Genomic DNA, 13777 nt, shown 5'->3' with positions numbered 1-13777 from the left:
TTTTTGTGTATCTTCGACTGATATTATTTGGTTTTTGGAGGTCGACTACTTTTGGTTGACTGTCAATGATTGTTTACCTTTTTTTTTTTTTTTTGTTTTTTTCGTTTTCTTTTAAGAACTGAAATCTAGAATCTTCATGACAAAAATTATGCACATGTTTACATTGAGTTTAAAGCCAAAAAAAAAAAAAAAAAAAAAGATCAGACCAACAGAAAAAAAATTTACATTAATTTAATCTAAATCTGGTTTTCTTTTGACTTTCGTCTTCAAGTAAACTAAAAATGGAAAAAATGAATAAAAAAAAGGAAAAAGAAACCTGGCCTTGATTCCTCGCCAAACTAGCTTCAGTCACATTGTCATAGGGTAAGACAATTTAATATGAAATTCTTTTCCGTATGGAAATTTTTTAAAAATAATAAATTACATCTATAACTATAACAACAAAAACAATAACAACAACAACAGCAACAACCCAAGCAGCAATAACAAGAATATAACAAGGTCAGTAATGCGATTCATATTAAGAAAATTAAGAGAATGGAGTTCGACCTTAAACTAACCTCTTAAAACCTGCTCATTAGAAGAGACATAAACTAAATAATAATTTTTTATATATCACAACAACACGACGGCATGTATCACTGATAAAGTATTGTCCCTGAATAAGATGAGATGTCATTTGGTGCTTTTGCAATTAATCGAGGGCTAAAGGAAATTTCAAGGTAAAGATCAATAGAAATTTAAACATCTTCCGCGGTTCGAAAAACTTTATTTTGAGTTTAAGCACAGAGATTAAAGAGAGCAGGAAAACTTTTAAAACAAGAGAAAGTTCAGCGGATAACTGAATGGAGATTTATGTTAGTCTTTTAGAAAGAACTTTAGGTATTGGTTAACCAATAGTTTTCCAATTGCAAGCGAAAAAGTTTTAACCACACTTTTCACTATAAAAATACTATTTTATTTTTGTTCTTTGCGTCATGTGTGCCACTCGCGGAAAAAGAAAATTGGTGTGGTGAGGTAGTCACAAACAGGTTGAGCCTAACATTCGATCTTACATTAATTTTTACCTCACGAAGACTAAATAACTGAGGCAAGATGCTCATCCAAATCTAAAGTAATTTGCCGACTATAGCATATAAGGCTACTACGGTATTAGTAGAAAATGATTGTGTGTCGTCTGATATCGATAGCATGCTACTAAAGAAGTTTCATTTAACTTTCGCCGTGGCCACCAGGATTGTCTCTGTGTTTGGTTTACTTCAATCAAGGCAAACTTCGTGGGTTTTTTTTTTGGTAAAGAACAGACCTATCAAGAGAAGGATTACAAGACATTCTGGTTGCACTTGGAAAATGTCATGAATAACGTATGCTGTTTTTGCATTATGAACATGAGGTACACTCAAAAAAAAAAAAAAAAAACACTAGATATCAATCCAATGTCGATAAAGCAGAGCTTTAGAATATGACTTGTTTACATCCGCATTAGTGATACATTGGATTTTTCAAATCTTGCTTTTACATATAAATATAGGGATCAGAAAAGTGTATATGGTTCCTGAATCAGCTTGAAAATTGGAGTCCATTGGAGTCGACTTTAAAGGAGCAATGTACATTTGATCACCGGCTCGCTCAGGTCTACATGTAAAAAGTATAATTATCTCGGATACCGATTCATTCAGATTCTTCGAAAGCACGATAAACTTTATCGTTTTTATCCTTTATAACCTTTGTGAATGCGCGGGTCTGTGCGGAATCAGACACCAGGTTTTTTGCAAGCACTTCCTAAAGCCAAGCAAAATATGGTGCTGTGAAGGGGGCGGGATACAGAGGACCGCATAGAGCGGGATGCAGTTTGCCCGCAATACGTACATTATATTACCGCATTACCATATAGTACTTTTTTTAACTCTATAGGGAAAAAAAAGGAATTGAAATAATACAGCGAATAACGGTAATAAGCGATCTTTGCTTTATTTGCCCTCAATTATTGTACAATATTATAATAAAAAAAAATCAAGCAACAATACAAAATTGGGCCACGATCCATCATGAAATACTCTAAGCTACCATAAACTCAATCATATAATAACTTTTCAAAATAGGACGTTAAAGGGGAAGTCGTCGAAAAGGTGGTCCGATCCAAATCATTTTTAATAGTGCTCGTCCTTGGATCGAAACACGTCATTGTACCAAATTTCATTATCAGACAAGGTCAGACGGATTCTGAAGCACTTTCTGAATACAATTGAAGATGGATCTATTTCAAGTTCTTCTGGCTATTTTATATATCGGCTCAAAGTTAATATACTCTATAGGGGTATAATTACTATTAGAGCCGATAGCCTGTGGTGCTAGTGCTCAATGTCTTTTTTTAGTCTAAGAATTAATTTCATTAGTCTAAAATTAAAATAATAATAATAATAATAATAATTACTATTATAAATTGTTACTATTATAATTGTTGTTTTACCCGAAATCGGAGGTCTTTTCATGCTAAGAATATTCTTTGATCGCATACTTTCCGCCTTTGGCAGTTACTTTGTAAATGTTGAGTGAAGGTAGGTTTTGGTTTTTACGGACGATTGCCGCAGTTACTTACCCTCAAATTTACCTTTTATTTATATGCAACATATTATGCCCTAACATATAAAATACACATAGGTCAGAAATTGATTGGGCGTTGTATGTATAAGGATAATCTACTAATATTTAGATAGCAACCCGCAAAAGTGATTTGATTAATATCTTCGCCAAATATATCGTCAGCTCTTCAAAGTCTGCTGAAAACACTTATATCACTACCACTATCGCTGTTATCCATCGATTCTGTTAAAAATCATACGGTTCATTATTTAAATCCGGTGAAGCATGAAAAGCAGAAAAGAAAAAAAAAAAAAAAAAAACTATAAATAAACACATATTCTCTTATGCAAGCATTTTATGCTGATTGCTTTATTTGATAAGCCGTTTTTTCAACACTCCTCAAAGCTTACAGAAAAAAATCGATCAAAGCGAAAAGCAAAAAAGTATTCTTTTGTTGTCATCTGTTGTATTTTTTTTTTTTTTTTTTTTTTTTTTTTTTTTTTTTTCTGTCAAAAGTCAGTTTGTCAGTGACGGTTTCAAAAGAGGAGGTCACAGTTTAACACAATTCGTGTAAAGGAATATTTTTTTTTTATAAACATCATCGAAAAACGGGAGCAAAATTAAAATCATGTCAGCCCTTTTGTTCTATCTATTAGTATGCATGAAAGACAACATGAAAAATTAATTTTGTTGTACTTTTTTGTACGCGTTTATCCCTTTGCCCGCTTGTTTTTTCATGAAAATTTTAATTGTTCTTTAAAAGTTTAAAAATGAAATCTTATGAATACCTTTAGCAAAGAACAATGGAAAAGTGAAGAAACTAGTAAAACATGAAATCTTCACAACTGATACAACTAACTAAATATATTCTAGATGCTGGGCTGAGTATCTTTTAGTTCTCTATGGATCCCATATGATTTGTGTAAAGTGTAACTAACAAGGAGGACATATTAGTTATCAATCTTGATACCTCTTAAGTAACTTTTAATAGTTTTTCAAAACCTACATCGTAGTTGGATGGACGGTCCACAGCAGACTTGCTGTGCTTTGCAATAATTGACGATTTTTTTTGATTAATTTGGTTAATCTTTCTTCAACTGACAGCGAGCGACCTCTTTCGTACTGTTCTTCAATCTTATATTATTTTATACTATCGTATATGATATTGCTTGCACGATATCTCGCAAGCCATCATAACATCAGGAGATCCTTTAGTGGGTCCATAGCGTTTAGAATTGTCCTGGACTAGCAAAGAAGCTTAGAGTGTGATAGGGAAAGGCTTTCAGGGCGTATTTATGCGTACGTCCCTAAGAACAGGTGCCGTAATTTTGCGATAAATTTATTGAGGAAATTTTGAAGGCATTTCTGTGACATATAACGCAGTTCGGAACGGACCTGGAGGATTCGTTACAAAGAATGGTATTTGGTAGAGCTGGAAAGAATCACACGCTCGAACTGAATTAGTTTCAAATAGGTTTTTTTTGTGCAAGATAATAGTGACGGCAGTAGAAAACACTTCTGCTTGTACGAGATAAAGCGAGAGCAATAGAAAATATTGTCACGAATATTCACCGTACCCATGATCACAGTTGCACGGCTCGTTTCACTGTTGGGTTTCATCTCATATTAGGTATTCGGAAAAATATTCATCAGCGACTTCTGCAAGTAAAAATGACGAACAAATGGGAAATACCAGCACACATACCGACACTATCATGGAATCCTTAAAACTGCGTTTTCAACATTAATTTTCTGTGCTGTCCGATTTGAATATACCTGCTGCTGAAACCCAACAAATAGGTTCAGAAATTTATGGTGATGCTATTCCATCATATCCCTATTATCGGTTTTGGTGTCAACGGTTCAAGTAGTAATGATTTTGACAAGAACAAAAAACGGCTGGAGGACCAAAAAACTTCAAGTACCATGAATTAAAGGACTTATTGGCCGAAACAAAACTTTCAGTTGATTCGTCAACTATTTCTAGACATTTACATGGGATGGCAGAGGACCAAAATGAGGGAAACCGGCTACCTCGCAAATTGAACGAAAACGGCAGTTCGGTCATTTGTTGCAAGAGTTGGCCGGGACATGTTATTTTAGATCAAATTCAGCTCTGCTACACCCAGCGTATTCACCAAACATGGTGCCTCGTGATTAACGGTAGCTCAGATCGGTGTAGCATTGCTTGGCTGGCACGCGTGCCCGCCAAGTTGACGAAATTCGAAAATGGATCAGTGGATGAATCGCTGCCAAACCAACGTAAGTTCTTTCGACATGGTATCGCCATGTTGCCAAAAATATTGTAAAAGTATATAGAAAATGATGGAAATTATTTTGATTAATGAAGTAAGTGAAAAAATCATCAAAACTTTTGCAACCACCTAACAGTATCATGTTTAACTAATTTCTTTAATTATTATATTTAGAATGACTTCGAGTCCTATTCAAAAATTTTTTACAAGTTAAAGCTTCAAGAGCATGAAAGTGAATTAAAAGAAGTGAACGCTTTCATGCTACTTAAAAAGATTTACGTAAGTTTAAGCATTCCTAAGATTGACACGTTTACTAGTTCTATGCGCGTTAGATCCCGTACAATTTGATAATCGTTAACAAAAAATGCATCAGTGACTCGGTGTTGTAAAGATATGTACGTGTGAACCAGAAAATATACGAAAGTAAAATGCATAGGTTTGTCTGCAATGCGAGCCCAATAAAAATCGAATTGCTTTGGCAAGGCTTTAAACAATCATTCTACATAGTTGGACAACGAGAAGCTGCTTAATCGCTTGAAGTGCTAATTTCATGCCTCGCCCACTAGATTGTGTTGGCAATTACTTTCTGCTGTCGAGAACAAACTGTGTGCATGCAATAATCCTGAACACAAAACAATTGGTTGATAGATTCAAAATGCATATTTGATGGAGCTTATGTAAGGTGTTATGGGAGATTTGCTAGAAAAATTGCTTCATAACTTATAAATGAGAGAAAATAGTTTGGTAAAATTTTATCACATACAAGCAGCGATTTTTATAGCACTAAATAAGTTATTCAGGTCAAGGGAAAATTAACTGCAATCGTCTTAACTCGCTTTTATTCGAATTCTATATAAAAATTTTTACCTAATTACACGGTATGTGTGAGATATGCGGTTTTCTCCTTCTCTGTCGCTGCTGTTCTCTTCTGCGGCATATGAAATGTGAAATTTCATTGAAATTGATTTTAATAGAAAATGTCAGGCAGTATGAGATAAATTTGTGGGTTACAATACTTTATTTAAATGCTTTGAAGCTTAGTTAGAGAGGAAAGAATTCAATTTAGAATTCATTTTTCCAAGCGCAACGAATGCATCGGTATGCATATCATATACAGTTCTTAATAAACATTTTCAAGGCCTTACAAAGCATTGAATTGTTTTTTTTATTTATTTTCAAATTATAGTTGAGAACTTTTAACGGTTGCAACCTGTCATAAGCAGTTAAAGTTAATTTCATGTTTGCAAATTCTTTTTCCATCTGCACGCATTACTCAATTCCCTATATTTACTAAAAATAACGTTTAATTGAAAACAATCCATACATAGAAGTCGAACTACCAGTCTAATGGGAGCATGTATGTGTGTGTAAGTGTGTATGTATGCATGCATATGTGTTTATGTCAACTAAATATTCCACATTTTCACATATTTGCAACTAAGGCATGAATTTCTGAACCGCAAATATTTGCTTCGGTTTTTTTTTTTTTTTTTTTTCTTTCTATTTTTTCGTTAAGCAAACAGTTGTAAAACCTGTAGATCGTTAATTTTGTTTTTTTTTAGGCTTTGAAAAACCTCCACTCACACTCTTATATAGCGATACATGCGATGATGTGTGCACACGCATACACATGTGCCTATACGAAAATCAAGCGTTGTTATTACGTTTTTATTTATTTTTTTTTTACAGAATATCTATAGAACATCAGCGCGACAGCTACGGCAAAACAACAAGTGTTAGTTGTCGTTCTCGTCGCCGTTACTCTGACTATGGCGGCTATGGCGATGGCTATGGATTACGTCAGCTTAACATTCAACAATAGAACATCAATGGAAAATTGTGAAAAATCTACGTTCATAGATTCGTGTTCGTTTTTAGATGGTTAGCGTTGTTGCTGTTATTCTTTTTTGTTCTTGTTGTTGTTTATATTGTTTTTGCTATCGGCAAAATGAACTTGAAATTACAAAAACTCAAACTAAATTAATAGTTTAGTTTAGTTTACTTGACGTCGATAAACAAGCAAACAACCAAACACGTTATGTAATATATGAGATAATACTGAACCTAGTTACACCTTAATTATTATATCATAGACACAATTAAAGATGTGCCGAAATAAATCGAAATCTTGCCAATTTTATATATTGACCGATAATATTAGATATTTATTTTGCAAAATAAATAGTATTGTAGTATAATATAAGTTGCGTGGGGTATAAAATTAATTGGTTTTGGACTACGCGAAAGAAAGCACTGAAAATGCATAAAATTTATACAAAATTTATAACAATTTTTCAAATCTATGGAATACGAAGCCAGGCTTATTCCTCTTCAATTAATTACTCTTTGCATTCTCTGGTAGGTGAAGCTCTTTGCCATTTTCCAACATATCTAATCGATTTATTAGAAGGCTTACGTTAAGTTTGTCGAAATGGCGGTTTCATAAAAGCCTTTATAATGCGATTGTTTTAAAACAGTTAATAAAATCTTATTAGAGCAAATAAAAGTGATGCGATATTCACTTAAGGACGGTTCTTAGATACCCGCCAAAAACAATGTGAGATAAAGAAAACTTGGACCTCGTTAACGTTAAAAGATCTTTAATAACACTTTTTAATATTATTGCTATCATCATTTATTTTGAGCAAAGGAATAAAAGGCTGTCGCCTTTTTTTATTTAAGTGATCTGAATGGTTAATCCAGTCACTTTAATAAAATTAATTATTTTATTGACATGATATTCTGAGGATGTTGTCAAAACATCCATAGCGTTGGACGCTCCGAATACGAACATTGGGAAGCTGTGGACATTCGCGATTTATAGGTTGAACTGCAGGAATTTGTCCACAAATTTATTGCAAATAATTATATAACAAACTTCATGACCAATGAATAGATCGAGCTCTGCCTCCAGCAAACTCCATTAAGAGAAACTCTTAAGCATTTGGTTGGGACAAGCAACGAACAATGAATCCACCTGAATAGACGAGTTGGTAATTACCGCGACTACCAAGTCGGGCTCAAATCTCAAGTGCTGTCGAGTTTGCTCTGATCATAGCTATAGTGAGTGGTCAGTCGGTGAAGACATAACACAACGATTGCGCACTCGCCATCCTATTTCCTCCTTTTCTTTCTGACCACAGCTGTGTTATACGAATGTGGCGCTTTCTTCGACTGATAGTTCCTATGTAACAAAAAAAGGGAAATATGCAAAGCGGAGTTGACCCTTTTGCAGATCAGGACACACATAGTTCTCCTTCATCTTCTTTTCAACTTTTAGAATTGGACTGTCCTGTTGTGGAATGGAGGCAACATATGTTCTTAAAGCAGTCAGAAGATTTAAACTAGATCTGCTTCGACTTAAACTTTGTTTTGCTTACACGAGGCAATAGGTAAGTTCGAGAGGTTTAAAGCTCTTATTATGCGGAAAGCCTTAAGGCGAATGTTTTTATTTATGCCTCGCTTTAATAAAAGTTCCCAATAATGACAAATAAATTAATTTCGACCTTTAATCACTTTATTAAAACCGTACAGCGGTAGTGTAGTTAAAAATATCAATCAGACTGGTCGGTCATGAGTCTTTTCAAAAGCCATTAGTGCTAGGCAAGCTTTGCTATTTTTAAACGTTTAGCTATAGCTAAACTCTGAAAAGCCGCTCGTGTCTAATAGTTTTACATACTATATACAATAAATAAGTCGCAAATGAAACTTTTCTTTGTATTATTTTCGTTAAAACTCGCTCAATGCTATCACTTACAGCTACAATAGTAATAAAAACAACACATTTAAAGGTAAAAACATTCTGTCTGTAATCATTTTCAGCAAACAAACGAATTCACTCGGCTATTGTTGTCTTGTTGTGATAATTGTTGCGTTTTTTCCCTGCTGCAATTTTCTTCTTTTTGTTTTATTTTCAGATTTTTCAATATATTGTTTACAAAAGCAACCAAATTACGCCAAAAATACAATGCACGGCACGAAACCGAATGGTAACCACGCCCTGCGAGTAAAGAATACATATTACAAAAACAAAAAGAAAATGAAAAGTGCAATCATACAAAATAGTTGTTGTTTTTTCATGAAAAGCACTAAACTAAAACTTCACGTCAGTGCATAACTTTTTAAATTGCTTGCGAAAATTGATTTGAAAATCCTTCCAGACGTCATGAAAATTAAATTTATCCTAACATTAAATTCAGTCCTACAATTTATTACTTTGGCCCAAGTCCATTACAATAATAATAATAATTCAAAAAATTTTCATTAGCACACAATTTGTTTCTCGATCCATAACCATTTTCAGTTTCGTTAAAGGCAGATAGCCTAAGAAATTAAAAACAATCTCAAAATGGGCTTTTGCGGCCACTATCGCGGCTACTACGTCCGTGTTCACGGGGTTAAGTCTCAGTGCGGCAGACCGTACTTAGCCGTAGTTATTATGAGCGCTCTGTCGGTAAAGACGCAACATTTATCGATTCAGTGCACACCCGCTAGGCGGCACCCAGTCTTTACCTCTTTTATTAGACCCATTCTTTTTTCTGATTATCTAATGGATAGATGGACAAACGAATGGGTGATTGGCTAGCGTGCTTCATATTGAAAGGTACTACAGTTCATTATGACTTTCTCTAAGAGGAGAGAAATTTTAGTTTAGGTTGATCCATCATCAACAATTGTCGCATATACGTTTACGAAAATCACTCAATATAAAGGTCATTGAGGTAAAATCAGAAGTTCTGCAAATTATTGAGAAAGGTTCGGTAGGCAAGAATGCAACAGCGAATCTAAAGGACATCGCTTTATACTGGAATGGGGCAACATTTAAGTAACTCATGCTATATCATTTCCTCTTTTCTTTTACTTGTTGATGGTAAGAGATTCATTGAACTCCTTTTATGCGAATTACTTGTACATTAACGAACTGTAAGTAAGTCTTAGTCAATAAGACATGATTTTAACAAGGTGAACTTAAGGTGAATTAAGTGAAGCAATTTACGACCCATTGAAATAACTTGATATTATTAAAGCTTTAGTAGAACCATCATCAATCTTTGTAAGCAGAGATGAAAACATTTAAAAAATATGGAAAATAATTGGCCATCAACAGTCCTTATACAACGCCTATAACCTTGAAGCTTTTTTTTTCACATCGCCATATTAACTTGTCCATTTTTGTGCGTTCTTGTTGCGATTTTTCAAAATTGACATAAAAAATGTCCCGAAATATGAGTGCGGTCGTTACAGAATAGTGGAAAGATTGAAAATTTATATCAACATATTTCGTTTAATAATTTTCAATGCATACCAAACATACAATTGAATTGTCCGCTACATGGAAACTGACGGCAACATTAAAATTTTTTGCACTTAGCGGTCGAGAAAAAGCTGTCCTTCTAAAGACACTGCCTACATGACAGATATCGATGCCGAAAACGCAATGCTTGCTTGCTTGTTTCAAGAGATTCGTTTCTCTATCAAGCAAACAACAAAATATAAATACATACATATATATTATACATAAATATTATATTATATTGTAAGCATTACACATTTAAGCACACAGATAGATACTGTGGAGTAAAATCTTAGTCGCTTACAAAATTAATTTTTACGTTCCCAATAATCGAATACAATTCGAACAAATACATACATACAACAAATAATATGTTATATAAGTGAATTCTCTCAACTGTCTAATATGTTAATTAGTTGCTTGCGTACATGTGAGTGCAAAAATGCAAGCATTTCGAAACATTTATATTTAAGTATAAATATTTCATTTAATTTTAACCAAACAATAACAACCAGTAATGATATCTACTTACCAGTCAGGCAGTCGGCCCAAACACAATTCTATATATCAACCATTGAAATCGTAATTTTGTAATTTCAAGTGCATACAAATTAGTTAAATAAATAACAAAGCGAACTTACAATTCAATAACATTTGTGAAATGAGAGAGAGAGAGAGAGAGAAAGAGAGCGGGATATGTGTACATGTGTATTTGTGTGTGTGAATATATGAATGGCCGAGAATTTAATTAAAGTCCAATGCATAGATATATTTTGCAGTTCTATAGAATCTTCTGCACCGCAAATATACTCCGTAGAGTCAGACGACAGTGGGATCACAATAACGAAAACGCAAACGCAATTTTGAAGTAGCACTTAACACATTACAAATACATTAAAATTTTGTATTTACTTGGATGAACTTGTCTATTAAATGACCATTACTAACACACATACATAACAATCAAACAAACATACACACATGTAGTGTGCACTTATGCACTTACATTTCGTTTTGTTTGGTGTAATTGTCATATGACCTAATTGCTTTAATTGAATATTGAGCTTTCATTATCTTCTTGAAAGAACACAGAGTAGTCTCTCTCGTTCATTGCAATGGTTGAATGAATAACTTTGAACCGATAAATAAACCGAAACTGAACATTGACTTAATCACAATTTTATGTCTGAATGAATAATTATTGGAAATGAAAAAAAAAAAAAGAAAACACATGCATTTCATATCGGAATAATGGTTTTCTCTTTTGCAGAGAATTTATTTTGAAACAATTTTTTTATAAAAATGCGAATGAATTTCATAAAAAAGTTTAAAAAACATTTGCAAACCTTTTTTTTATAATTTTAATTTGAATACTAGATATTTTATTAATCTCCTCGAAATTTTCAAAAAAAAAAAAAAAAAAAATATTTCTCATATTTCTGTTATATTCTGATGTATTCTTTAGTGACTCTCGCTTTTCGATTTACGAAAAGTGACGTAGATGAAGCTCATGCTAGATGGGAAGCAGACTTTCACACTTTTAAGCCAGTCAATGTAGCAAGTTTATCATGTTCTATTCGAAGACTAATTGAATGTTCCTTTGGAAGACCCAGACTCATGTGTAAAGCTCATCTTAGATGACTATAAGACTTTTAACATACTCTTATATAAGTCAGTGAATTTGTGCAAACACTCGTTTGGTTAAAAATTCTTGTCATCTTTACGTGCTTAGGTTACATCAATTCATTGTTTAGCCTACAATTAGCAATAAATTGCATATCAGACAGCCCTTGCTCAATGTTGCCTGAGTATAAGTATCATGGTTTGGTTGATATCCTAGCTAAAGATTCTCTGAACATTCCGGTCTTAAACGATATACTGTGCGAGAGTTACGTGATATGCTCGTACCACATGTTACCTTGACCCTGCTTTAACGAAACATATTCTCACTCAAACAACCAGCAACCACTTAATAAAGATAAGCTTCCTCGTTGATGTTGTATAGTTGTTTTTAATTAACGACGATAATCTCTTATGGTCTATGATTGACGTTTAGCTCGACCATGTCGAGAGCCTTTTGTTAACTTTTTTTGTACAACCCATCGGCCAGGGGATGTGTCCTATACGTGTAACAAGCTGAAGATTAGAAAGCAGTGGGGAGAGATAGATACAGAATGACTGCAGCCTGGGTGGTGGCAGGCAAATCTTAGTTCTGGTTTAAAGCTTCACTGCCTTCATCCTTACATATTAACTCTTTGCATGTCTGCATGCACAAAACTATTGTAATGTATATGCTCTCCTCCCCACGTGTAATTGGGCTTTCACCGAAAAGTTTCTGAACGAGAGCAGTGGAATCCTCACATGGCCGAAAGTGAACTTTAAAGCTACTGAAACTTACTACTCTATGGTTGCATAGTAGGATTTTGGCGAAATAGGTTTGAAGCTTCACGACTAATCATAAATCGAGTCCTTTTGATATGTACATGAATTAATTATTAAACTAAAACTAATAGATGCTAAGGAACAAAAGAGTAACCTTTGAGTGGCTTGTGGCTTTGTGTCTTTAAATAATTCCCATTCTATCTTTCACAGTTCACTAACGGGCTGGCTTCACAGATAAGTACTATCTCTCTGCTTGATCCATTGCCGTTATAGATATGTAAGATGGATAGTTTAAGATTCAGCAATGTGGGGAAGGCAGTTAGTTACCTCAAACTGAGCTTGTTGTTAACTTGGTTTAAAATAGTTGCTCTAACTTTGGAATATTAGGAAGAATCTTATTAAAAAATGTGGGCGACATCCACGAACGTTCACCCTAACTGATGATTGCTCAAGTTGCTGTTGGGCTGCTTTTAGTCAACAAAAGACTTTTAAAATGTATTTCTTATGCTTTGTTGTTCTTGATGTGAAATATTTCGAAGGACATAACATTAAGGCTCCACAGTGGTCTTATGAAGGCATCCAAACATGCCTGAGACGCTTTCTTAAGAATATGTTTTATTACAAGTTAACCTTACGCTATTTTTGCTTCTAAACTTTCTTTACTGTTCCAACTTATCTGTCTGTATCCGATCTTCCCGCAAAATAAGGTGAAAAAAAAGAAATTGGAAGGCAATGAAACTACTACCGTGGCATCCATGAATTGATGCAAACAAACCTCAAAACTGCATATATTATTAATTTTTGCTCTAATTTATTTCACGGTCAGCACGTTTAAAGTGTTTCAGTGCGAATGTCTATTGACATTTTGTATTTTAACATGCCATTAAATATCTATGCACACATATATAAATATGTAAGTACATATATAAGTATATATGCATACACGTATGTATTGGTACTTTATAAATGCATTTACTGATGCATAGTATATATGAAAAGTCATTGTGATATTCCGTGCCATGGTTGTTATTGCTATCATTTTCGTTATTATATGCAATTGTTGTTATTGTTGTATTAAAATTGCAAAGCATCGAGACTCGACTGTTTGAACTTTTTTTTTCTCTTATTTTTTTTATTTCATCTATTTGTTATTTAAACAATCGAAAGTGTTAATGAAATGAATTAACAAATAAACGAGAAAAGCTTAAGCTAACAGATAAAACTTCGGTATATAAAATAGTTGAACAATTAATGGATCGAATGC

The sequence above is a fragment of the Glossina fuscipes genome, unplaced genomic scaffold, assembly GCF_014805625.2.
Source record: "Glossina fuscipes isolate IAEA_lab_2018 unplaced genomic scaffold, Yale_Gfus_2 26, whole genome shotgun sequence".
NCBI classification, from domain to species: Eukaryota; Metazoa; Arthropoda; class Insecta; order Diptera; family Glossinidae; genus Glossina; species Glossina fuscipes.
Note: the sequence above shows the minus strand (reverse complement) of the source record.